The sequence below is a fragment of the Dermacentor andersoni genome, chromosome 5 (genome assembly GCF_023375885.2).
Source record: "Dermacentor andersoni chromosome 5, qqDerAnde1_hic_scaffold, whole genome shotgun sequence".
Classification (NCBI taxonomy): domain Eukaryota; kingdom Metazoa; phylum Arthropoda; class Arachnida; order Ixodida; family Ixodidae; genus Dermacentor; species Dermacentor andersoni.
The window spans coordinates 18,443,395-18,469,795 of record NC_092818.1 but is presented as its reverse complement, the minus strand read 5'-3'; positions in this window follow the sequence as shown (position 1 = coordinate 18,469,795).

Sequence of the window (26,401 nt, the reverse complement as noted above, 5' to 3'; positions counted from 1 at the left end):
TTGCAAACAACAAATGAAAACAGCCGAACATAACTTAAGTGGCCTAACTACACGAACAGCATGTTTCCAATCTATCGCAGTGGCGTACTTATCGCACGTATTGGTGCGACTGAACAATCTGGTCAACCTCACAAGTACGTAATCACAAGCGCACTAGCCTTGTGGTCACTAAACAGAACGCGTACTTGCGTTGTAGGCAAACTTTTCATTTACGCTTACTCACGTTTCTTCCCTGAAAGTCCTACAGCACACGTGACTAGACTGGAAAAGATATCGTAAATTGAAAAAGGTTAATTGAGTTTCGCAAGGAAAGCCTTGCCGGAATCCGTGTTGGTTAGGAGTAAAGAAATCAACGTAAGTTATAAAATTACGGCAGAACTCGTCTCACGATGGCTGCCGACTGTAATGGGATTAGCAATCGAGCAATGTAGCGACCACACCATTCCTGAAGTCATGTATATTGAACGTGTGCAGTGGCAATTCGGAGGCCTGCGTTGATTCGGCTACATGGCGCATACTCCGCGTCGTCGCACTTTGCTGTGGTCGTCGCTCGCCAAGGCCGCCCGCGAGCGTGGAGGCATGGCGACGACTGTATGACGCTGACGCAGTGACGATTGAATGACGAAGGCGTATAACGATGGCGACATGACGACAATAAGATGTCGATTCTTAAATTGTGATGATGGTATAACGACGACCACCCGACGAGGACGGTATGACGACAACCGGACGAAGAAGCGGCAATGATGACGATGGCATGACCAGACGCATGACGACGGCGGTATGAAAAGGGCTGCATGGTAGCGTCTGTGTGACGACGATGGCAAGACGACGGTGGCATAATCACGATTGAATCACTTCAACATGATTGCGATATAATGACGAACACGGAATGTCGCCGATGGATCGTCGAAGGTGATATGACAACAATGGCAGGACGACAACGGTATGACAACGAAGGCGTGACGACAGGCGGATGTAGAAGTTATAATGATGACGACGGAACGACCTCGACAGCATGCCGACGACCTATGCCAACAAATGCATGACGACGACGCGGCGACGATGATGGCATGACAAAGGCATGATGACAATGGCGCGACGATGACTGTATGACGAAACCTGTATGAAGATGGTGGCGTGAGGAGGACGGCATGAGGCGAGTAAGATGGCGAAGCTGGAATGATAATGATCAGTGGCGTAGCCAGAAATTTCGTTCAGGGGGGAGCTCACTTTGCAGCTCGGCCTCCTCCTTATAGAAATAGTCGAGGGATCAAATACATTAAATATTAATAATAACTGCGTTGCCATTGCCAAAGATACTGCAAACGAATTCAAGAATTCGTAAAACAATATATTCCTATGTCTCAAAATTGTGCCCGAAGTAACTGATATCAATGCTTCCATAGTTTCTGTATATTTATAAACTGAAGCAAATGGCACACGAACTGCACAACTATATCAGTTTGAAACCAGCAAAGCAGTGCATGCCGCTATGAAAAATCTAAAGGCCGTGAAATGTACAAGTGCATGAGAAAATTTTAATGAAAATTTGTTAGACTCCCAGCCTTTCTCTCATTTGCATGTCTCTCTCTCTCTCTCTCTGTCATTCAAGAACCTTGTTTACATTTTTGTACATATGCAACGATCAGGGAAAAATCTCAATGACGCTGTCCTTCGTTCCAATGTACTGCGCAGGAGCAGCCGTAACCAGTCGTGTATTGCGAGTAATTGCTCCGAAATTACAGTCGCAACAGAGAAAATATAAAAAGCAGGAGTTCTGCAAAATATACGACGGCAAATCAAATGGTGCAGCGGTGGCGTAGAGGTAGAGCACCCGCCTCGCGTACAAGAGGACCCTGGTTAGAATCCCGGTGCCGCGCAATTTTCCACCGGATTAAAAAAAAATCCGCGTGTTGATAAAATTGCATAAACAGGCCTGGAGTGCGGCCTGATCCCGGTGACCAGAACCGGTAACGCACTCCCTCACCAGAGCAGGATTAGCCACCCTGGTGCAGTACTTGGCCACAACCTCCTATATGAATACAACAATCCAACCCCGGCCCCTCAGCCCCCAGCAGCTGCAAAGCAACTGACCACGGCGGCGGTCAGACCTGTGACGCAGCAGAGGGTGCTAAGAATCCCTGGTTCCGGACAGGCCGCAATTGGAATCTGAACCTGGCAATCTTTAACGCTAGAACGTTATTTAGTAAGGCGAGTCTAGCAGTGCTACTGGAGGAATTAGCGGTCAGTAAATGGGATATAATAGGGGTCAGTGAGGTTAGCAGGACAAAAGAAGCACATACAGTGCTACAGAGCAGGCACGTCCTGTGCTACCGGGGCTTAGTGGAGAGAAGAGAACTATAGGAGTCGGATTCCTGATTAATAAGAACATAGCTGGTAACATACAGGAATTCTATAGCATCAACGAGAGGGTGGCAGGTCTTGCTGTGAAACTTAATAAGAGGTACAAATTGAAGGTCGTACAGGTCTACGCCCCTACATCCAGTCATGATGACCAGGAAGTCAAAAGCTTCGATGAAAACGTGGAATCGGCGATGGGTAAGGTCAAAACAAAGTACGCTATAGTAATGGGCGACTTCAATGCCATGGTAGGCAAGAAGCAGGCTGGAGACAAGTCAGTGGGGGAATATGGCATAGGCACTAGGAATAGTAGGGGAGAGTTATTAGTAGACATTGCGGAACAGAATAATATGCGGATAATGAATACCTTCTTCCGCAAGCGGGATAGCCGAAAGTGGACGTGGAGGAGCCCGAATGGCGAGACTAGAAATGAAATAGATTTCATATTCTGCGCTAACCCTGGCATCATACAATATGTGGACGTGCTCGGCAAGGTGCGCTGCAGTGACCATAGGATGGTAAGAACTCGAATTAGCCTAGACTTGAGGAGGGAACGGAAGAAACTGGCACATAAGAAGCCGATCAATGAGTTAGCGGTAAGAGGGAAAATAGAGGAATTCCGGATCAAGCTACAGAACAGGTATTCGGCTTTAACACAGGAAGAGGACCTTAGTGTTGAAGCAATTAACGACAATCTTATGGGTATCATTAAGGAGTCTGCAATAGAAGTCGGTGGCAACTCCGTTAGACAGGATACCAGTAAGCTATCGCAGGAGACGGAAGATCTGATCAAGAAACGCCAATGTATGAAAGCCTCTAACCCTACAGCTAGAAGAGAACTGGCAGAACTTTCGAAGTTAATCAACAAGCGTAAGACAGCTGACATAAGGAAGTATAATATGGATAGAATTGAACATGCTGTCAGGAACACTGTCCGTTGCCTACAAAGTATTTACTAAGCTAATCGCAAATAGAATCAGGAACACCTTAGACTTCTGTCAACCAAAGGACCAGGCAGGACTTCGTAAAGGCTACTCAACAATAGACCATATTCACACTATCAATCAGGTGATAGAAAAATGTGCGGAATATAACGAACCGTTATATATAGCTTTCATTGATTACGAGAAAGCGTTTGATTCAGTCAAAACCTCAGTAGTCATGCAGGCATTACGGAATCAGGGTGTATACAAGCCGTATGTAAAAATACTGAAAGATATCTATAGCGGCTCCACAGCCACCGTAGTCCTCCATAAAGAAAGCAACAAAATCCCAATAAAGAAAGCCGTCAGGCAGGGAGATACGATCTCTCCAATGCTATTCACAGCGTGCTTACAGGAGGTATTCAGAGACCTGGATTGGGGAGAATTGGGGCTAAGAGGTAATGGAGAATACCTTAGTAACTTGCGATTCGCTGATTATATTGCCTTGCTTAGTAACTCGGGGGACAATTTGCAATGCATGCTCACTGACCTGGAGAGGCAAAGCAGAAGAGTGGGTCTAAAAATTAATCTGCAGAAAACTAATGTTTAACAGTCTCGGGAGAGAACAGCAGTTTACGATCGGTCGCGAGACACAGGAAGTGGTAAGGGAATACATCTACTTAGGGCAGGTAGTGACCACGGATCTGGATCATGAGACCTAAATAACCAGAAGAATAAGAATGGGCTGGGGAGCGTTTGGCAGGCATTCTGAAATCATGAACAGTAGGTTGCCACTATCCCTCAAGAGAAAAGTGTATAACAGCTGTGTCTTACCAGTACTCACGTATGGGGCAGAAACCTGGAGGCTGACGAAAAGGGTTCTGCTGAAATTGAGGATGACGCAACGAGCCATGGAAAGAAGAATGATAGGTGTAACGTTAAGGAATGAGAAAAGAGCAGATTGGGTGAGGGAACAAACGCGGGTTAATGACATCTTAGTTGAAATCAAGAAAAAGAAATGGGCATGGGCAGGACACGTAATGAGGAGGGAAGATAACCGATGGTCATTAAGAGTTACGGAATGAATTCCAAGGGAAGGAAAGCGTAGCAGAGGGCGGCAGAAAGTTAGGTGGGCGGATGAGATTAAGAAGTTTGCAGGAACAACATGGCCACGATTAGTACATGACCGGGGTAGTTGGAGAAGTATGGGAGAGGCCTTTGCCCTGCAGTGGGCGTAACCAGGTTGTTGATGATGATGATGATGATGATGATGATGATGATGATGATGAGTCAAATGAAAGTGAGCCAATACGAATATATGACAAACGGGGTACTTCTTTTAAAAGTAGTCTCCATGAGCATTTAGACATTTGTCCCACTGACTAAGGAGTCGCGTAATTCCCGTCTCATAAAACTCCTTGGGTTGCTGCTTCAAAAATCTGTAACTGACTCTACGTCATCGTCCGACACGAATCTGGTTCCCTGGAACAGTTTTTCAAATGCTCCCAAATGTGGGAGTCGCGAGGCGACAGGTCTGGGCTGTATGGCAGATGTTGCAGCGTTTCCTACTTGAACTTTGCCAGTTTTGTATTAACCACATCAGCGACGTGGGGGCGGGCAATGTCGTGAACCAAGATGATACCATTGCTCAATTTTCCACGTAGTTTGTTCTTGATTGCGACACGCAGGCGATCCGACGTTTCACAATATCGGAAACAATTGATAATCTCTCCAGGTTTAGCAAATTAGATCAATAATGGCCCCTGATGATCGAAAAAAAAGGTCAACAACACCTTTGCGGCGGAAATGATGGCCTTTGCTTTCTTTGGGCGGGGTGAATTCGACTGTTTCCACTGTAAGCTTTGCCGTCATGTTTCAGGCTAGTAGCAGCGGCACCATGATTGGTCCTCGGTCACAATTGCAGACCAAAAGTCGTCACCCTCATCGTGATACCAGATTAGATTAGTCAAGGCAGCGCCGAACTTCTCCGTCTTCTGGCGATGGTTCAAGATCTTGGGCATCCATTGCGCACACAAGAGCCGATAACCGAGGTGGTCATGAAATATGGTGATACCCGAACCGTGAACACGCCCTGCGAATTCATCGATGCTTATCCTCCGTTCTTGTCTAATCAGCTTTTGCAATTGTGTTGGGGGTGATTGCACGGTGGGTATGGCCCGGCCATGGATCGTCTTTGCAACTTTCACGTCCTTCATCGAACCGTTTGTTCCAACGCTTCACAGTGGCCTATGAAATGCAATGTTCAAGGCACACGGCAGCCATAAGGGCGACTAATTTCTTTTTGGGAAACATCCTCAGCTGTCAAAAACCTCACCACACCACGCTGTTCAACTTTAGGAGTGTCCATTATGTCACGCAAACTTGCTCAACCCAGTGTATGAAAGCATTAAAGAACATTTATCCTCACCCCTGCATGTCACGTATGTAAATGAGATGCCTATGTGCTATGCGGATGCCTCGCAAATAATGAACCAAACCATTATTGCGTTGGGTGGGTTGGCTCACTTTAATTTGACTCGCCTTCGTACATTAGAAATGCGAAGATACAAAGGAATATATACAAATGTGAAGATACAGCTTGATAAAGGGCAAAAAAGTGTAACTGGAAACAAAGTACGCTGCGCATATACACAAAACCTCGCAACAAGATATTTAAATATACGTATAAGTCTCCAATAAATCTACATATCTAAGAAAAAGTCACTATATATGATGCGTCAAACAAGGCAAGTAAACATGTTGCGCAACCAGAGATTCATAGATCACACACCCCCCTCCCTCCCTCCACTCCGCCGATGCATCGCCCGCTTTTCTCCCTTGCGCACTCAAGACTGAGCCACCATCATCAGCTCACCCATGCCGCCTCCCCCCCCCTTACGCTTTCACTCGCACATACAGCATGCGGCTCGCGGTCACGATGTTATCGCCCTTGGACTTTATTTATACGGATCGTGTAGGCGACTGCGACAGCAGGAATGCGGCTGGAGTCTCCATATAGCTGCTATCGCAATTATTAGAGTATCCGGCAACTGAAGTGTCCCGTGGCCCATTACTTTCCGCAAGAGAAGTTACAAAATCGAACTTTCACCATGCGACAATTCGCTGCGCCGCAATAATGTCTTTTTTTTTTCTTTTGTGGGGCGGAGGGCGCCGAAATGAAATAATGCAAAGGAAAGCATGTTGGCTACAGTCGAATACCTACTTTGGGCACCTAGTGTGGCTACCGAAGGAATATCGAAGAAAACGTGAGACACTTGGTCCACAGAGAACCATACGCATACTGCTCGGTATCCTACAACGGCGAGACGAAATTTTCCGGAGAGGTTGAGCTCAAGCAAACGCGCTGCAATCCGTCTGGTCCGCAGAGTGACGGCGGCGAGCGACCATTGTTTCTTTTACTCGTGTGCTAGCCAGAAAGCGTCCAAAACTCTGACAGGCGAAAATCCAGTCGACCAGAGAAAAACGAACGCGTATCGAAGTGCGCCGCGTGGTGGTCGATGTAGTACGAGAAAAACGCATGCGCTCTGGCTGGATCGGCAGCCCGCGGGTAGCGAGAGCAAAAAAGAAAAAGAGGCTCAATGTGTCCTCGTGAATAAAAGTCTAAGTAGAACAATAAATAAGAACTTAGTTACCTTTGCTGGCGTTAGTGTCTTGACATGGATGCTTTGGTGCACGTGAAAAAAAAAGTTATTGATATTGTTTTTCTGTGACATGACAGCACAAATGAACCACCACAGCGCTTCGCATCATCGGACCTCGCTGCGTGCTTTGTCAACTTGTCTGATAGTGTGTTAATTTGGCTTGTCTAGTTGTATGGTCCGATGTACGACTCCAAACGTCAATGCACCTTTGACGTCAAATGTTTATAAGAACATTAAACCCATAAGGTTCCGGAATTGAAAATCTAAAGCACGACTTTGGAAATGTCAATGCAATTTTCGCATCAAAAGGTTTTGAGAACTTTATACCCATAAAGTTTCAGAATTGAAATCCAAGCGCTCCGTAGGTTCCACGGCCTCCGCGAGATGCCGCGACGAGCCCGCTCGCCATGAAAGCGCCCTTGAAACTTTGTGCTCGGTGGGGCGCCTTGCATTACAATATGGGACTCCCGATGTTTGGGCGTTGCCGCGAAATCCAGCCCGATTTCGCAATGTTCGCGCTAAAATGTCTTTTCGAGCGTGCAAAGGACATTCTAGACAAAATCGAGCATGATTTCCGGCGCCGGGAGTTGTTTTGGTCGGCGGCGCATGACAGCACGAAAAAATTTCCGCGGGGGGGGGGGGGGGGGGGAGCTGAAGCCGCATAAGCCGCCTCCCCCCTGGCTAAGCCCCTGACGATAATGGCACGATATAGACGGCATTACGACGATCGTCTGACAATGGATGTGCGATAGCGACTGTCTGACGATGACAGCATAATCACGATTGAATTACTACGAAGAAATTTTGTCGTCGATGGAAAGGTGAAGTCGGTATGACGACAATGGGATGACGTTACTGAAGTGATAACAATGATAAAACGACAGTGTGACGGCGACACCACGGTGGGGGGGACCCTGGAATGACTACGATGCAACGACCACCACGGTACCACGACCCCGAATGTGTACGTATGGCCCAAGCTCAGGCACGTACGCAGGATTTTATTTCGGGGGGGGGCAACCCAAGGTAACTTTTCTATGCAAATGAGGTGGAGGGTACTTTACTAGTACAAATGTGAATAATGCCCACCATTTGCCATAAAGACGAATAAAGCCGCAAAAGAGAATTAAAATAACGTGTATCTCACTGGTACGCATGTGACATACACCTATTCTTTACTTGGCAAACAAAGTACCACATCAAATGGACTCGCGTATGAAAGATGCGCAGGAAGAATCTTGCCAAGAACAAGTTACCAACCGAAAGTGCAAAATAAAGATTTCTAGTAACGTGTTTTGAATTAGCTCTGGAAGAATTTTAGAGAAATGTATATTTGCATCCCTCGTTTACTACTCTACCAAGTAGCAAAACCAACTCGTGTTCTTATTTGGGAAGTTGCGTAACGATGCGTGATCACCAGTCCCGTACAACCACGTAGAGCACAGGACGCTGCGGTTCTAGACGTACTGCGCCCACCGCGGAAGGTAAAAACCTCCCCCCCCCCCCCCCCCCCCCCTCGTTAGCACAGCAGGGAAGTGGCTACGTCAGGCGGCTCGGGTGATAACTGTAGAAGCGTCATTCAAAACACACGGAATTATTCTCCAGTTCCGGCGGCATTTTCTCTACTTCTTTTTAAATAAAGAAATGTTGATCCATAAATATTTTCACAAACAATTTTTGCTTTTCCTCCCTGTTTAGCTGTTGCCTTGGCTTTCTCGCTTAGTACATCGCTTAATTTCTCATCTCCTTGCGACTCTTCTTTCCAGTTGCCAATTTTGCATGAAAAGTGATGTACAATAAGGGAAAAACCAGACGAGGTAACAGGTGACAGTCATATTGCTTATGGGTTTAAGGGTTATTGGAGGGTCTGATGATCGACGAAGTTTCGCAATATTTTATTTTCCATCTTATCTAACCCATATCGCGGATATATGGTTCCGAGGATCTGCCAGTGTTGTGGCGAGCTGTCACTCGAGGAAATAATGAAGCAAGAGGAAAAGTTAAACGCAACTGGCGTTTTCTCCGACCACAACTCGTTCCACGAGCATACAGACCATGCCGACTATGAACCGAATCCCTTTTCTGGCCCCTGGATCAGTCCAAACAAAGAAGGTTGAACTAACGAAGCAACAGGGATGCGCGTGATCGTTGAATAGATGGTGACATAAAAAATTGTGTTGAACATTATAAATAAAATAAAATATTATAATTAAAAGAATAAACTACGCCCTGCCTGCTGCAATAGATGGTGACAACTGAATTCATCTTTTGCTATTCACGCGGGCCCCGAAATGATGACAAAACTGGCCTCCACACCCCAGGAGATGCCGATAACTACCGCCATCAAAAAGGAGTGAACAAAATTGACAACCATTCTACTCTGTGAAGACGGAATGGCAGCGAAAGCTGACAGTCAAAGTTTTCAAACGAAAAGCAAAGTGTTTCATATCACTGCGGGTCGGCCTGAAGATAGTGCAATATCGGGCCGACCCGTGGCAAAGGTGAAACAGGCATTAACTCGCAATACGTCGGCCGATCCCGAAGATATTGCAATGCTGGGCCCACCCGCGGCAGGGGTGAAGCAGGCGTTCAGCACTTCCCACACGTGGGTCCATTCCGAAGGTGGAATGCTCCTTTTACGTGTTGAAAGTGCACCGAGAACTCAGTGAGGTAAGCCAGTTGTTATGTCATTCTCGCAGAGCCGAAAGCATGGATGAGGGGCTTGTGGTCCGTAAACAGGATGAAACGGCAGCCTTTGAGGAAGTATAGTGGAAGTGCTTGACAGATACGTAAGCTGCCAAAAGCTCGTGGCCGAAAGCGCTGTACCTTGTCTCTGCTTTTGATAATATTTTTAGAAGAAAGCGGGTGGGTGCGAAACGCCAGCCATGTACTGCTGAAGCACTGCGCTGACAGCAGTGCCGGAAGCATCCGCCATGAGGGCAGTGGGTGCTTCGGGAGCTGAGTGTACAGGCAAAGTCGCATTCGCCAGCTGCGGTTTAATCTTCCGTGAAGGCTTTGTCTGATGGCTCAGACCACGGTAAGGGTATTGCGAGCTTGGTGGTGTTGAGGAGAGCTTCCAAAAGTTTGATTGTAGGAGCACAAGACGGAATAAAACGTCAGTAAAGGTTCACCAAACCGAGGAAGCGTCGTAACTGCCGCATTGAAGTGGGGCAAGGAAAGTTGGCGATGGCGTCGGTTTTGGAGGGAAGTGGCCTAATGCCTTCGTCGTTCGGGAGATGGCTGAAGAAGCCGATAGAAGAAGCACGAAAGTCCCACTTGGCGAAGTTGATTACAAGGCCGTGAGACTGAAGGCGATAGAAGACAAGCCGTAGGTGCTCAATGTGTGTATTCAATGTGGTAAGGGCCACGAGGATGTAATCGACGTAGGCGAAAACGAACGGCAGTCCACGGATTACCACATTAATGAAACGCTGAAATGTCTGCGCAGCATTCATCAGGCCGAAGGCGCCCGCAGGAACTCAGAGGCCTAACGGCGTCGTGATCGCTATTTTGGCTATGTCCTTGGGAGCCATAGGAATTTCATGGTAGGCTTTGACTAGGCCGGTCTTGGAAAAAAATCTTGGCATCGTGGGGACCGACAGTGAAGTCCTGGATGTTCGGTAGAGGGTACCGACCAGGAATCGTAGCAGCGTTCAGCGCGCGATAATCTCCGCAAGGGCGCCAATCACCGGTCTTTTTAAGCAATATGTGAAGGGGGGAGGACCAGGAGCTGCTGCGGAGACGAGCAATACCGGTTTCTAGCACATGCTCGAATTCATTCTTGGCGATGTACACCGTCTATGATGCGAGCCGACGTGGCGATAAGTGGCATGGCGGGCCTATGGCGATTATGGGATGCTGAACACTGTGCAGCTTTGGTTTAGTCCAGTCGGCGGAGACGCAGTTAAAGACATATGTTCATGAATGAAGAATCCGCACCATACACGGCGGTGGCTGGGCCAAGACAACGTTGATTGCTTTGAAGCGTGTTAATATAGTTGTACGAGACTTTTAGAGAGGGAGTGAGAGGAGGAGGAACAGCGGCGATAACTGTTGCCGTAAGCAGGCGTGACATCATCCCGATATAGCATTTCGTTCACCCTACGGTACATAGCGGTCTGGGGATTTTCGTGTCCGGCCCGACCGGCGCAGCGCTGGCGTCGGGGTGCTCAGAGCAGCCTCGCGTATTCCTGGTCCGTGTCCTGGTGTCCCAACTACTTGGAGGCTGGTGGTTCTTTCTTGGCGCTCAGGGTCACAGACTCCGTCGTCCAGGTCATGCTCCCCCGCTCGTGGCTTGATCTGGTCGCTGTGTCGACGAATGTTCTCCCCCTTGTTAGATACGAGACCTTTTCCTGAGCCTATTTCGAGTTCACCAGACCACATCGAATCGCGTCACAGCTCATTAAGGAGCGCAGAAGCACGTCTACCACGTTCCCGAGGCGCCACACGTCCAAACAAGTTGGCGTCCCCCACCTCGTGCACCGCAGGTGGAGCTATTCACTGCTTGACTCTTCCCAAAAGTGTAGCGAGAACCTGGCACTGTTCCAGGTAACGTGGGTCCCGAGGCAAGACGGCTGTAATGCACCGTGAAGCCCTGGCAGCAATCCCCCCATCCGCCTTTGTGAAGGCAGTTGCAGACCGGGAAGGCAATACCGCAGAGAGAAGTAAGCCCTTGGACAATTGGGGCCCAAGGAGCGACCCTGTGCGCCAGGTGTGACACAATCGCATGGGCGCCTACCATTGGCCGAAAATGACGCCACCTGAGCGGGCTCGCCGATTGGCCGAACGTGACGTGACTTCGAGACAGCGAAAGGGTTAAAATCCAGAGACCAAGAGCAGCAACAGAGCATTCCTTCATTCATCTCTTTCGAGCTTCTTGCCACGGGCCGCAGCGTCCGAGTTGCTGCCGGCCCGTAATGACTTTATGACTGTTAATTTCTTTGTACTCTCACTGTAAATAATCTAAATAAACCTCCAGTTTTCATCTCAAAGTCCTCCTCAACCTCGGCCAACTCCCGCACCCAACGGCAAGGTCCAAAATTTGGGGGACAGCAATTAGGATTGTCCTCCAGATCCAACACCCTCTGGACCGTTGGCGTTCACCATGCGAGCGCTGTCCGATGACGCGATTCGTGCTGGGATCCATGGCCTGCCTCGCCCGAAGTTCTTTACCCAGACAGGTTCCCCCCCTGCAACACACCAGGAACGTGGCGGTCAACTGGAGACTGCGGGGCGAGGGGCACCGGTCGTGCCACTTCATTGTCCAGTCTGGAACGGAGGTCGTAGCGCATAAGGAGTTTCGCTGGGATACTGCCCCCGGCCAGCGGTGTCCTTCGGTACCTGTGCAGAATCCTTGACAAGCGTGCTTTCAAAGACCTGTGGACATTTTTCTTCAAAAACTCTTTAACAGTTCGCATGGCGCGTTCCACGAGTCCGTTGGACTGCGGATGATACGATGCTGTCCGGAGATGTGTTATGTTATTCAGCTTTATAAACTCCCGAAATTCAACACTTGTAAAATGCAGGCCATTATCAGAAACCAGCGTCCGCGACAATCTGAACGTGCCGAACAAGGTGCGCAGGGATTCTATGGTGGCGTGGGGTACTGCTTCGATCCATTTACTATGTGAATCCACAACGATCAGTAGCATGTGCCCATCGATCGGCCCCGCAGTCAATATGTAGCCTGGACCAACGCTCGCCCCTTTTCTGGCCATGCGACCGGGGATTTCTTGGGGGGCATAGGCGCTGCTTGTACGCAACTGGGACACGACTTAACCATATTCTCAATCTCGTTATCAATCCCGGGATACCAGAGCAGGGAGCGGCCTAGCCGCTTCATGGCGCAAATACCTTGATGGGTATCATGCAGCAGGCGCAACATTCCCGCTTTTGGGCTGTTAGGCATGATTACGCGATGGCCCCAGTATAGAAGCCCATGACTCCACGTTATATCAGCCTTCCGTTTGAAGTATGGTCGCAAATGCAGGTCCTTGGGCCCCAAGTTTCTTGGCCATCCTTCGCGCACCCATTTCTTGCACCTTTGCTAAGTCGTCATCGTGCGAGGTGAAAGCGGCCAGTTGTCTCGCGGACATAACACCGTCATTGAAGTTTCTGGAAGCCGTATTGTGAATCATTCACAACGCGGTATTTAGTGAGAAAATTTTTGAGCCGTGTAGGAATGACATTTTCAAAAATTTTGGACAAGATGGGCAGAACAGATATCGGTCGGTAGTTTTCTATATCACTGACGGCTCCACCTTTGTGAACAGTGGTTATACGTGCCAGTTTAAGGTCAGAGGGAAATATACCAGTCTCTAACATTTGATTAATTATGAATGTCAGCGGCAAGGCTATAATAGACGCCACACGCTTAATAGGAACAGCGCTCAGGTCATCCAACCCGGCGGCGACGTTGTTTCTAATTCTGGAAATGAAATTTGTGACTTCTTGTGCAGTAACCGGAGAAAGAATAATTGAATTAGCCAGTTTTGGACGTGCAAACTGTGACATTTTAGTACAATCACTGTGGCTATTCGGAGACACGTAGTCGCCAACATTGGAAAAAAATTCGTTCATTTCTGTTAGGGCGTCTTCATCCGTCTTGGCTTGAGCAAAAGCTGCAATATTAATTGAGCACTGAACCTTAGAGTTATTAGACAAATTATTGATTTCCTGCCATAATTTTCTTGGACTGTTGTATATTTTAGCAGACAGGGACTGGCAGTAGGAGATCCTTGCCTTTTTAAATCAGCGTTTAATTTATTACGATATGATGTGAATTCTCTGAGGAAGGCAGCATCACGTCATTGAACGAATTTATGGTACATTTCGTTTTTTGTTTTTATTCTCTTATGCAAGCTGTTTGTAATCCAAGATTGGCGTATTCTTTTGCTTCGTTTGGTGTTATGTATCAAAGGGAAATGTCTTTCATAGCAGTCTATGATTTTCTTGAGAAAGATACGGTAGGCCTGATCGGGATCACTTTCGGCGTAAACATTTTCCCATGCTATCAGTTCAGTATCAGAATAAAAATTCTTGAGTGAAGCGGAGTTAATGTCGCGACAACTTGGGTTGTTATTCTTGTGCTTTTTGGGAGCTACTGGTAAAACGTGAAAATCGGGAGATGATCACTGATATCAAGGGAAAAAACACCTGGTAAGTACTGGTCGCAAGGAAGGCTGGCGATACAGATATCAAGAAGTGTGGCGCAAGTTCCAGTAATGCGCGTAGGTAACGTAATCAGATTTGTACAGGCAAAAGTACGAAGGATGTTTTGAAAATGTTCACTGGATGCGTCACCACTGAGCATATTGATGTTCACATCGCCCATTACTAAAAAGGATGTGCTGCAATAACAACATTTGTAAATCTTACTACTAGACACTCTACATTGGGTGTAATACAAGTTAGTTCATCAACAACATCACAAGCAATACAATTTTTGATGTATAGAGATGTACCTCCACCACGGTTAGTGGACCGCGTCATTCCGTGATAATTATATCCTGGTATTCTTGGTGGGTTATCGATTGCAGAAAGCCAGGATTCTGTGAACAATATGACATCAAATTTTATCGATAGGCTATCGAAAAACATGCGTAGGCTGTTCATTTTATTTTTAATGCTACGAGCGTTTAAATGGAATGCACTGAAGTAAGTAGGCGACACCTCAGTGTTGAAGTTTTCAGTGTCATAGTATTTACATTCTGCCATGGCAGCCATGACTCTGTTAGGTTATGCACAAAAAACAAATCTTATGTCAACGCCAACCTTAACGTTGCATTTTATCCAGATCTTCTCGGCAGGCAATTTTTAACATGTCTGATGATTCTGATTTCCTTGCGAAGATTTTTCCGCCATGCGTCCAAACGAATTTCCCTCCTACTTCTCGTTTTTTTTTTTGCATTTGCGGCTCCCAGTAGCTGCTTGCCCTGCCTTGTTAGGTGCTCGTTGACATATATAGGACCCGTTGTCCTAACGCCAAGTACTGTCGTAGAAAGGCGTGCCTTCGCCTTGGCCAGTACAGCATTTCGCTTGTCCCGCCGCACAAAACGTGCCAGAATGTTCTTAACGCCAGTCTTTGTTGCAACTCTGTGGCAAATGTCAACCTCATCACGAGCCAACGGCTCACCCACGGCTACACAAATCTTTTGGACAGCGTCAAAAGGCTCTCCCTCATCAGGCACACCTTTAATTTCAAGGTTGTTCGCCTGTGAGTACTGCTCCAATTCTTCAGTTTTCGTCTGTAGTTGTTTATTTTCAGCAGCGAGTCTTTTGTTGCTGTTTCGCTTTGCGACAAGTTCTTCACGTCAAGTCTTCATTTCCAAGGTAAGCGCATTGACACTGTCACAGCTTTCACTGCAATGTTACACACTTGTTTGAAGGAGCGAAGTTCAGCACGGATTTCACGTTTGAAATCCTCGAATGCTTTACCCAGATCCCTCCCGCTTGCCATGACAAAAGATTCAAGGGAAACAATGTTACTCCTGTTTGGCAGCAGTGCATGCAGCAACAATGGCAGGGCTTGAAAAGGTAATACGATCTTACGTGTACAGAAAAATGACTGATGAGTGTTGTAGAAACCACACGCACTGCTGCCAAACTGAAGGAAATACGCAGGGCAGTCAGTATATATAGGCAGCGCCCAGAAGCTTGGTGGGTCACAGCGCAGGCGCGGGGACGTCGACGTGCACTAGCTGATCCTGGGGGATAGCATTGATGAACGAATCCAAAGAGTTAGCGCTTTTAAATGCATTTCAACTATAGATCTCGTGCGGGGATACTGGCAAGTTCCCCTTTCAGAAAGTGCCAGCCGCTATGTCGCCTTTATCTCACCTGTAGGCACTTTTCGCTCTCAGCTTCGGGCTGAAGAATGTGCCGTTTAGCTTCTCTAAGTTAATGGATATTGTCCTAAAAGACTTCCAGGAGTTCGCCTTGCCATATCTTGATGATGTAGCAATTTTTTCAGACAGCTGGACAGCACGTATCGCACATCAAGCAGGTGTCCTCACGGTTGATGGAAGCTGGCTTAACGATGAAGGCGGAAAAGTGCAGGTTTGGCTGTTCGTAGGTTACTTATATGGGCATGTTGTCGGTCAGGGCACGATACGGCCGGCAGAGCTGAAAATAGCTGCGATTGGAGATTTTTCTCAGCCGCGAACGAAACAGACATTCGTTCATTTTTGGGACTTGTGGGGTACTATCAACGGTACGTTCCGAATTACTCGCAAATGACAAGTCCTTAACGGACGCCCTCCGAAAGGAAGCACCGAATAGCGTGCACTGGGATGAGGGCAAAGAGAATGCTTTCCAAAATTTGAAAACGCTATTGGTTTCTCGTCCTGTGCTTGGCGCGCCAGACTACGCAAAGGAATTCATAGTTCAGTGCGACGCAAGCGACAGGGGTATGGGCGTGGTACTTAGGTCGGCGACGATAACAAGGAACATCCTATCCTCTATGCCAGCCGCAAACTAACTGTAAGAGAGGAAGCCCACAGCGCTTCGGAGAAGGAATGTGCTTGTTTAGTTTGGGCAGCCCAGAAGTTGTCGTGTTACTTGTACGGAGCGAGGTTCATCTTCGAGACCGACCACTGTCCCCTGACGTGGCTCAGTCAAATGTCACACAAAAATTACCGCTTGCTCCGATGGAGCCTCACTCTCCAAGAGTACAACTTCTCCGTTAGATATAAGAAGGGAAAGTTGCATAGCAATGCGGATGGTTTGAGCAGGCTAATTTGAATTCTGCGTTTAGGCATCGCGCCTAAATTTTGGGGGTTTTATTGTTAATTTTGTTCAGCCAAGCAGATCCCCTCTCATTTAGCAGGACTCCTTCCAAGATTGCCCAATTTGTCCGCACGAAATTCCTTCCAAATTGTAGGAGCGAAATGCAGCAATTTTTGTTTCTGCACTTGTGTTTTCTTTGAAGCCTAGCGGGTCTAATGTGAGATCCCAGATACGTCATCTCGGCGCAGAGCTGTGTTGTGGGGTTCGTTTTGCCGTTGGCTGTCCTTGTTGGATGTTTTGGGGCGGTGTCATCATTTCACAGCTGGTCGCTGCAAGCCAAGGCATCCCCCCCCCCCCCCCCCCCTTGCCACCAGCCAGTCTCTTCCTGCCCAGCGGTTATCAGCACTGGCCAGTCGAGATTTTCCGGGCCATGGAGGGGCTGTTACGAACGGCCTGCAAGGGTACCGACCTGCAAAATATTCCCAGCCAGCGGCAGCGGTGGGGATGGCTATATTCAGAGAACCAGACCTTGGAACGCGACCGGCCTGCTGCGATGACTCGTTCTGGGAAAACAACAATACGCCGCGTCCCCAACCGAGCGCCCAGGCTATGACTAAACGCGGTCGGCGGACCAAGTATTGTTCGTGGATTCGCCGTGGGCTCCATGGGTTGTTAAATGCGGTGGAAATTTGGGGAGCTCCTGGAAGATATGTTGCGCGACCGTCTCACGCAGCTTAGAAGTTATGGACAGACGCGGCGGTCATTGTCTGCGGGGTCAACACTGGGCTGAAGAGGCGCCTGCTCGGAGAAAAGCACCGTGTCTCCGAGAACCCACTCCCCTCGGCGTGGTCAGTGAAACCTGTGCGGAAGTGTGTGTAACCCTCCCCCTTAAAGGCGGGTCGGCTACGATGCCTTTGAACACTCCGAGTTCGTAGCAGGTTGAACGGCCGTTTTTCCCTCACCTGGGAATCTAGGGAGCACAGAGTGTTTATAAGCAGCTGTTGTGCGGCTGCTGAGTGTGCATTCCTCTTGCAGTCATGTTAGAGTGATGAACTGTTACGTTTTCATGTAAATACTCTAAATAAACCCATATTCTTCGTTCTCGATGAGAACAAGCCTCTCCGTTCAACAACGACCTCAGTGTGGATAAGTTGGACGACGGCATGTGCCAGCTACCATCTATTTGACAAGATGCCAAGATGTCATGCAAACATGACAAGATGCGTTCAGTTGTCACTCCCTATTCAACGGTCACTCGCATTGTTGTTGCTTCGTTAGTTCAACCTTCCTTGTTTAGACTGATACAGGGACCCGGAAAGGAATTCGGTTCGTAGTCAGCTGGTCTGTATGCACGAGAAACGAGTTGCGGCTGGACAAAACGCCAGTGCGTTTAATTTGTCCGTTTGCTTCATTATTTCCTCGAGTGACGGCTCGCCGCGAAGTTGGGAGATCCTCGGAACCATATACCCGCGATATGGGTTAGATAAGGTGGAAAATAAAATAATGCGAAACAGCGTCCATCATAAAACCCTTCAATAACCCTTAAGAGGAAGCTTTAGCTCGGGCCCAGCTCCGACGCGGCCTATTCAAGTACATTTAAAACGCAAGAACGCTTTTTTGAGATAACCCCTGGACCGATTTTAATTAAATTTGTTGCATTTGAGAGAGAAAGGTAAATTTTAATTACTGTTGCAAGCGGGACTTCGATTTATGGCCTTACTTTTGTGAAAAGGATTTTAAAAAATTCGGAAAGAAAAATAGACGCACGAAGTTTAAAAATTAATAGCGCTGCATGAAAAACAGATACCGCGGTTCTGTAAACGGCATCCGTTAGATCATTCCACGCGGACAAATTCGATTCGTTAATTTACGTCAAAGCTGTATTTCCATATTACAAATTCTTTTTAGATTCATGTGTAACATATGAATGTTGTCCCCTTTAGAGGTAACTTCAGAAGGGATTCACAGAATTGTGAGATTATTTTTCTTCGCTGAGTTATAGAGCTGTATACCTTATAGCTTCGTTTTCCGAAATTTTTTGATCTTCTGCCCATTTTTTAATAAAAAATTCGCCATCTAAATTAATAATTGGAAACAAACAGTCGCTAGATTTTAAGTTTCTCTTTTAAATGCAGCATACTTCGTCAAATTTGGTGCCGTGGTTGCCGAGAAAAATGATGTCTCCCTTTACGTGCGTTTAGATAGGAGCACCCGAGCTAAAGCTTCCTCTTAGGGCCATAAGCAATATGACTGTCACCCGTTACCTTGTCTGGTTTTTCCCTAATTGAACAGCACTTTTCGTGCAAAATTGGCAATCGGAAACAAAAGTCGCAAGGAGTTGCGAAATTAAGCGATCTACTAAGGGAGACAACAGCCAAACAGGAAGAAAAAGCGAATATTTACACATTTAACCGTTGTTTATGAAAATCTTTATGAATCAACATCTTTTTATTTAAAAAGGAAGTAGAGAAAACGCCGCCGGAAGTGGAGAACGATTCCGTGGGTTTTGAATGACGCTTCTACATTTATCAGTCGAGCCGCCTGACGTAGCCGCTTCTATGCGGTGCTAATGCATAGGTGTTTTTCTAACCTTCCTCGGTGAGCGCAGTACGTCTATTACCACAGCGTCCTGCGCTCTACACGGTTATACAGGACTGGCGGCCACGTAACGTTACGCAACTTCCCAAATAACAATACGAGTCGGTTGTGGCGCTTAACTTGGTAGAGCAGTAAACGAGGGATCCAAAAGAGATGTGATTGTTCCACAAATGTATATTCCTCTGTAATTCTTCCAGAGCTAATTCAAAAAGCGCTGCTATAGTCGGACACAACTCAAGTCTACAGTGAAGCCCTGCACACGCCCTCATAACCACCAGCCACTGTTCCTCTGCGAGGCTGCAAATAATTCGTACTTCAAACTTTTCCTGTCAGCGAAATCAGGCGGTAACCACAAAAACAAAATTAATAGCGCGTAAATTTGTTCGTTTTCCCTCGCCTATTATAGTGGAATGGTGAATGCCTGATTCCTTATTGAATTGAAATGAAATGCTCGCTTCGCTGTGGCTATGCAGGATATTGTCAAGTTGCACTTGAGTTGGCAGTGAAGTTTCATGAAGAAAACGGGCTCAGCAGCGAAATGAACTGTACCGCAGAGTTTTGAAGAATTGATTAATTATGGAGTTTTACGTACCGAAACCATGACGTATGCCGTAGTGGGGGACTCCGAACCACCTGGGGTTCATTAACATGCACCGATATCCACGTACATGAGTGTTTTCGCATGAGTGTTTTCGTTACGATCCTGCGGCCTCGTGCTTCGCAGCCCAACATCATAGCCACTAAGCAACCATGGCATGTAGACTTTTGAGGAGTGAAATGCTCAGACTCCATACACTTTGTCCATGTCTGTTGCACATCTCATTGCTTCCGTCGATGAAAAGAGTCTTCAAGAACAGCAGACGCTCCGGAAGTATCAAGTACGACGCCATCTTGAAAAGACCGCATGACTACGATTTTGTTTGCTTCTCTGATTGGCTGGCGGAGTAACACAATGCCGCATGGACCGCGTGCTTTGGTTGTCAGCTGCTGTTTTTCGTTTTTTTAAGTTGTATGCTGCCATAAAAATCTTAATTTTACATCGTTACTTACAGCGCAAACATAGACGGAGGACAAAAAGGACGACGTAGACAAGCGCTGTCTACGTCGTCCTTTTTGTCCTCCGTCTATGTTTGCGCTGTAAGTAACGATTTATACCATGGAATTCCAACTAGCCCGTAGTCAAACCTTAATTTTACACTTTCGCTTTTTTTAATTGTTCTTGGCAGTGTTCTTCCTACGCTTCCTTCCTGCGCGAGTCCATTTGATGTGGTTCCTTGTTTGCCTAGTAAAAGAGAGGTGTATCTCACAGGCGTACCTATGAGATTCACCTTATTCCATTTATCTTTTGCGGGTTTACGCGTCTGAATGGCGAATGGCGGGCGTTATTAACATTTGTACTAGTAAAGGTACCCCCCCATTTGCATAGAAAAGTTACCTTAGGGTGCCCCCCCCAAAAAAAAATCCTAGGTACGTGCCTGATATATATATATATATATATATATATATATATATATATATATATATATATATATATATATATATATATATATATATATATATATATATATATACGCGCCGGCCATAGAATAAAGAAGGCCGGCGCGGTCGGCCGCACCCGCCAGGACTGCTGTCTCGAAAACTATCTGCACAGAGTCCGCCGGGTGCAAGAGGAACTGACGACCGCGGCTTAAGGCGCATTCACACCGAAGGCGGGGCGGGCAAAGCGGGCAGGCGGAAAGCGGAAAGCGGCGAAAACCTCCTCGCCGAGCGGGCAAAAGAGGCGGAAAACGCGGCGGGCAGCCCGATCGCTCTCGGACCGATTTTTTCCGCCCCGCCGGAGCTTCCCGCTTTCCCGCAGCCAACTAGGGTTCGAGGAGACAAGCCGACTCAAAATGGCATCCACCGAGACAGCTGGATCGACACAATCTCGACAGCTCGACACAATCAAATGTTGCCCGATGCTACATGACAAGAGACACGACGTATACAAGGACACTGAACACAAGAATCAAAGCACTGGCATGACCCATTCTCTCTCGTTCTTGCAAGGCGGGGCGAACCCACCAGTGGCGTTGGCGGGCTGTTTTCCTTCGAGCTTTCTGCTTCTCGTCTTGAAAAGTTGCTAAAGAAGCGGCGAGTAGAATACCAACTATTTCGTCTTCTTCGTCCGAGCTGATCATTCTTCACAAGTGGTTAGCAAGCGAGAGCGGCTGGCCAGAAGACGGTGGCGCGGTGACGATGCTCGCGCGCGCGCGTTGAGGACGGGGGACCGGTGCCAAGAGATGGCGACACGTGTGCCACGAACATGCTCGATGCTCCGCCTTTCCTGCGACGCGGGCCGCCAGGCAAACCGTCCGGTCTGAACAGGCGCGCGCGCTCACCGCTTCGCCGCGTTGAAAATCCGCTTGGCCGCTTGGACGCTCCGCTTTCGGTGTGAATGTGCCTTTAGAGTCACTGGAAAAAATTTCAGAGTACCGCATTCGCTTTCCCCGCGCCGCCGACGCGGTCATTGGCCCAACCGTACCACGTGACTTAGGGGTGCCATATACCTTCGAAGCGCCGGGCGGGCCGACTGAGTTAAGGCACGTTCACACCGAAGGCGGAGCGGACAAGCGGATCCAACCAAGCGGCCGCGGATTTTCCGCTTTGCGGAAAATACGCGGCCGCTTGGCCGGTGAGCCGCGGTCGTCAGTTCCTCTTGCACCCGGCGGACTCTGTGCAGATAGTTTTCGAGACAGCAGTCCTGGCGGGTGCGGCCGACCGCGCCGGCCTTCTTTAAGGCGCATTCACACCGAAGGCGGGGCGGGCAAAGCGGGCAGGCGGAAAGCGGAAAGCGGCGAAAACCTCCTCGCCGAGCGGGCAAAAGAGGCGGAAAACGCGGCGGGCAGCCCGATCGCTCTCGGACCGATTTTTTCCGCCCCGCCGGAGCTTCCCGCTTTCCCGCAGCCAACTAGGGTTCGAGGAGACAAGCCGACTCAAAATGGCATCCACCGAGACAGCTGGATCGACACAATCTCGACAGCTCGACACAATCAAATGTTGCCCGATGCTACATGACAAGAGACACGACGTATACAAGGACACTGAACACAAGAATCAAAGCACTGGCATGACCCATTCTCTCTCGTTCTTGCAAGGCGGGGCGAACCCACCAGTGGCGTTGGCGGGCTGTTTTCCTTCGAGCTTTCTGCTTCTCGTCTTGAAAAGTTGCTAAAGAAGCGGCGAGTAGAATACCAACTATTTCGTCTTCTTCGTCCGAGCTGATCATTCTTCACAAGTGGTTAGCAAGCGAGAGCGGCTGGCCAGAAGACGGTGGCGCGGTGACGATGCTCGCGCGCGCGCGTTGAGGACGGGGGACCGGTGCCAAGAGATGGCGACACGTGTGCCACGAACATGCTCGATGCTCCGCCTTTCCTGCGACGCGGGCCGCCAGGCAAACCGTCCGGTCTGAACAGGCGCGCGCGCTCACCGCTTCGCCGCGTTGAAAATCCGCTTGGCCGCTTGGACGCTCCGCTTTCGGTGTGAATGTGCCTTTAGAGTCACTGGAAAAAATTTCAGAGTACCGCATTCGCTTTCCCCGCGCCGCCGACGCGGTCATTGGCCCAACCGTACCACGTGACTTAGGGGTGCCATATACCTTCGAAGCGCCGGGCGGGCCGACTGAGTTAAGGCACGTTCACACCGAAGGCGGAGCGGACAAGCGGATCCAACCAAGCGGCCGCGGATTTTCCGCTTTGCGGAAAATACGCGGCCGCTTGGCCGGTGTTAAGGCACATTCACACCGAAAGCGGAGCGTCTAAGCGGACAAGCGGACAAGCGGATTTTCAAAGCGGCCAGGCGGCGAGCGCCCGCGCCTGTTCAGACCGGCCGCGTTGTCTAGCTATCCGCGCCGCCGGGAAGGCGGGGCATCTCGCAATTTCTTTAGGGCCGATTTACGCTCGAGCCGCCCATCGCCGCAAGCCGCACCGCACGCTTGCAGTCGCGCGAAAGATTGCACGTATCCAGCACTTGTGCGCAAATTACCATTTACACCGTGTGCACAGTGTATACCTTACATATTGTAAACCGAAATTTGTGCACAAGTGCTTGATACGTGCAATCTTTCGCGCGACCACACGCGTGCGGTGCGGCTTGCGGCGATGGACGGCTCGAGCGTAAATATTTCAGGGACGTGCCGCCATCTCGCGGCACTTTGGGTTTGTACGCGCACTTTCGATATTTTTTTCGTCGTGGGTTGGCGCGCGCCCGTCCTCTATCTACTTCTGTAAAATGATGAGCTCAGACGAAGAAGACGAGATCGTTGGCATTTTACTCGCCCCTTGTGTAGTCGCTTTTGAAGATTTGTTACAGCGCAAGACAAGACAAGGACAAAAAAAAAAGGTATAAAGCGACGACACGGCGCCGTGTCGTCGTTTTATACCTTCTTTTGTCCTTGTCTTGTGTTGCGCTGTAACAAACCTTACTATGAATCCCAAACAACTGGCCCAACTTGCCATTTTGACGCTATTCAAGAACAGAAGAAATCCCAGTGAAACACATTCGTTTACATTCGTTCACCAGTGCTTCCTCGGTGTCGGGCTCTGATTGGCTGCGGCCAACTTGTCCGCGCGGAATAAATCGGGCCGGGCGCGATCCGGTGTTGCGTACTCCAGGGTAGCGTATCGTACTACTGCCGAGAAGTAGCGGCGCCTGCATATCGAAGCTCGACCGACGTTACTTATTGGGAAGCGTGGCGTTGTCGGCGGGCTTCAGGCATCCGGTAGACCATGGCGACCAAGCAAGGGCGAGACGATTTTCTAGTGCGAAACTTGCACGGTTTATTCAAACGCAGATGAAAGAAAATGAGAAGAGCATGAAGTGAGTAAAAGTACATTTCGGAGCCCCTTAAATAGGCTCTCTACAATCGTGGGCGGGATCTTGCTTCCGTCGATGTCACGTGACCGGCACGGAAAGTGGGCCCCTCCTCCTCTGGTTATACCAAGCCTGCTGAAAGGAAGAAGTCGTCCCGCCATGCAAGGCGGTAGAAAGAGAGCGAGGTCGTTAGAAATAGAACAGCAGTTAAAGGACGAAGAAGTAGGTGTATACGCGCTATGCGAAACACCTCTCATGGATCTAGAAGACCCACCGTTTATTGAAGGCTACGTCTGTGAAGGGAGCAATAGAACAACAACGGAGAGGAAGGGAGGAGTAGTAGGTATGCTCATACACCAATGAACAAATTGGCAAAGAATAAAGTTAACTTGCAAAGAACATGTCTGGGTATCAGGTACAATTGCCGGTAAAAAGGCATGGCTAGGAGTAGTTTAATTAGGGACAGGGGACAAATGCAGGCAAGAGAACAAAGATCTAGTGAAGTGTCTCGATGACGATATAAAGCAGTTTGGAGAAGGTGCCGATATTTGTCTGCTGGGTGACATGAATGGCCACATCGAGGATCTGGATGGATACACAGATTGTAATGGGAAGTTGATGCTAGACTTCTGTGAGCGACACAACCTAGTTATAGTAAATAGAGAAACTAAGTGTGAGGGACAAATCACGTGGGAGTCCCGTAACAGACAAACGACCATTGACTACTGCTTAATATCGCAGGGTTTGTATAGCAAGCTCGCAATAATGGAAATAGACGAAGAGGGGAAGTACAGCCTCGGAAGTGATCATAAGCGTATTAGTCTACAGTTGGGAGCCCTACTCAAAAGAGAAATGCAGGGAAGTCAAAAAGAGTACGCAAAATTAAATGACGCGCAAATAGCACAAATAGCGGCTGGCATAGAGGAAGCAATAGAGAAACATCCCATGGAAAGGTGGGATTATAATCAGTTAGAACTACTCCTTAGTACAAAAATAAAAGAAGTAAAAGGAGTAAACCGCTGGAGAGGAAGCCACGAAGTTGGTGGAATAAGGAAATTAGAGAGGCCATCGAACAACGACGGTGGGCATCTCGGGAACACAGAGAAGCAAAGAGGGCGCAGTTATCTGAAGAGGAAATAGGCCAAAAATGGGAATATTATCGACAAAAGAAACAACAAGTGCAGGTCCTCGTCCAGGCTAAAATAAAGCAGTCTTCTGATAGCTGGCTGGCTGACGTTCGCGATGCAACTAAAGGGGGGCCAAGAAAATTCTGGAACCATATAAGCTGGCTGGGTAAAGCTAATCACAGAAAACAGGAACAGATTAACGATGGCGAAGGAAATTGTTTAGAGGGAGGTGACGCTGTGAACTACATTGGTTCAGTTATAGCAGAGTCATTTAGGAAAGACGATAGGGTAATCGCCTCAAGTGAGGGAGCAACACAGAATAGCATAATAGAAAACAGCTTATAACTGACCAATCTTAACTGGAAAAAGGCGGAAGCAAATGTTCTAAAATGCACATCCGCGGGGATAGACGAAATTCCAATGAAGTTAATTAATGAACTTGGCCCAAGAAGCAAGGAAACGCTGGTAAAAGCATTGGAGGCAGTCATAACAAATAAGCAAATTCCGCAAAGCTGGAAACAGAGTAAAATGAATTTGATTTATAAAGGGAAAGGTGATAAGAACATAAAATCCTTCCGACCAATTACGATAACATCAGTTATATATAGGCTGGCGATGCAGGCGGTGAAATTAAAAATGCAGCCATAGGTAGAAAGTAATAGAATACTCGGAGAACTTCAGAACGGGTTCAGAAGTGGTAGGCGCTTAGATGATAGCCTGTTCGTGCTTACCCAGTGCATAGAAATAGCTAAGGCGGAAAATAGACCTCTGTATTTAGCCTTCCTGGACATAAGTGGTGCATACGACAACGTGAACAGGGAACTCCTGTGGAACATATTAAAAGCTGAAGGTGTCGGTCATGATGTAATTGATTTTCTACAGGAACTATATCGAGAAAATAATGTTGAAATAACATGGGAAGGAATTAAGAGTACGACAACTGTCGAGGTTCACATAGGGTTGAGGCAAGGTTGTCCTCTATCTCCGCTGCTGTTGATGCTTTATATGATAAGCATGGAAAGAAGGTTACAACGAAGCAATCTAGGGTATAATCTGTCGTACAGATTAGGCGAAAAGGTTGTTGAGCAACGACTACCGGGTTTAATGTACGCGGACGATATTGTACTGTTAGCAGATAGCCAGGAAGATT